Source organism: Ursus americanus, chromosome 24, assembly GCF_024610735.1.
Source record: "Ursus americanus isolate L20-20 chromosome 24, mUrsAme1.1.p, whole genome shotgun sequence".
NCBI lineage: Eukaryota > Metazoa > Chordata > Mammalia > Carnivora > Ursidae > Ursus > Ursus americanus.
This window is the reverse complement of record NC_142150.1, coordinates 32,248,319-32,250,219: the sequence shown is the minus strand read 5'-3', so window position 1 is coordinate 32,250,219 and position 1,901 is coordinate 32,248,319.

The window sequence follows — 1,901 nt, the reverse complement described above, 5'->3', positions numbered from 1 at the left end:
TTGACCACTCTCTCACACCATACACAAAGATAAACTCCAAATGGATGAAAGACCTTGATGTGAGACAAGAATCCATCAAAATCCTAGAGGAGAACATAGGCAGCAACCTCTTTGACATCGGCCACAGCAACCTTTTCCATCACACATCTCCAAAGGCAAGAGAAACAAAAGAAAAAATGAACTTGTGGGACTTCATCAAGATAAAAACCTCTGCACGGCCAAGGAAACAGTCAAAAAAACTATCAGGCAGCCCACAGAATGGGAGAAGATATTTGAAAATAACACTACAGATAAAGGACTGGTATCCAATATCTACAAAGAACTTCTCAAACTCAATACATGAGAAACAAATAATCAAATCAAAAAAAATGGGCAGAAGATATGAACAGACACTTTTCCAATGAAGACATACAAATGGCTAACAGACACATGAAAAAATGTTCAAAATCATTAGCCATCAGGGAAATTCAAATCAAAACTACCTTGAGATACCACCTTACACCAGTTAGAATGGCAAAAATGGGCAAGGCAGGAAACAACAAATGTTGGAGAGGATGTGGAGAAAGGGGATCCCTCCTACATTGTTGGTGGGAATGCAAGTTGGTACAGCCACTCTGGAAAACAGTGTGGAGGTCCCTTAAAAAGTTAAAAATTGAGCTACCCTTTGATCCAGCCATTGCACTACTGGGTATTTACCCCAAAGATACAGACGTAGTGAAGGGAAGGGCCATATGCACCCCAATGTTCATAGCAGCTTGTCCACAATAGCTAAATTGTGGAAGGAGCTGAGATGCACTTCAACAGATGATTGGTCCATATACACAATGGAATATTACTCAGCCATCAAAAAGAACAATTTCTCAACATTTGCAGCAACATGAATGGGACTGGATGAGATAATGCTAAGTGAATAAGTCAAGCAGAGAAAGACAATTATCATATGGTTTCTCTCATCTATAGAACATAAGAACTAGGAAGATTGGTAGGAGACGAAAGGGATAAAGAAAGGGGGGGTAATCAGAAGGGGGAATGAAGCATGAGAGACTATGGACTCTGAGAAACAAATTGAGGGCTTCAGAGGGGAGGGGGTGGGGGTTGGTATAGGCTGGTGGTGGGTAGTAAGGAGGGCACGTATTTCATGGTGCGCTGGGAGTTATATGCAAGTAATGAACCATGGAACTTTACATCAAAAACTATGGGTGTACTGTATGGTGACTAACATGATATAATAAAAAATGTTATTATTTAAAAAATTACCATCAATGAAATTGAATCAGTAATCAAAAAACCCAACAAGCAAAAGTCTGGAACCAGATCACTTCACAGGTGAATTCCACCAAACATTTAAACAAAAGTTAATACCTAACTTCTTCTCAAACTAGTCCAAAAAAACAAAAACAAAACAAACAAACAAACAAAAAAAACAGGAAAGAAAACCTTCCAAATTAATTTGATGAGGCCAGTATTACCCTCATACCAAAACCAGATAAAGACACTACCAAAAAAAGAGAGAGAAAGAGAGAGAGATCGATCTACAGGTCAATATCTCTGATAAACATAGATGCAAAAATCCTCAGCAAAGTATTAGCAATCCTAATCTAAAATTAATTAAATAATTTAAAAAATCATTCACCATGATCAAGTGGGATTTATCCCTGGGTTGCAAGAGTGGCTCAATATTCATAAATCAATCAACATTTTACATCACAACAGGAGAACAGATAAAAACCACATAATCATTTCAATAGATGCAGAAAAAGCATTTGACAAAGTGCAACATCCATTCATGATAAAAACCCTTAGCAAAGTAGGTTTAAAGGGAACATACTCTAACATAATAAACACCATATATGAAAAACCCACAGCAAACATCATACCCAATGGTGAAAAACTGAGAGCTT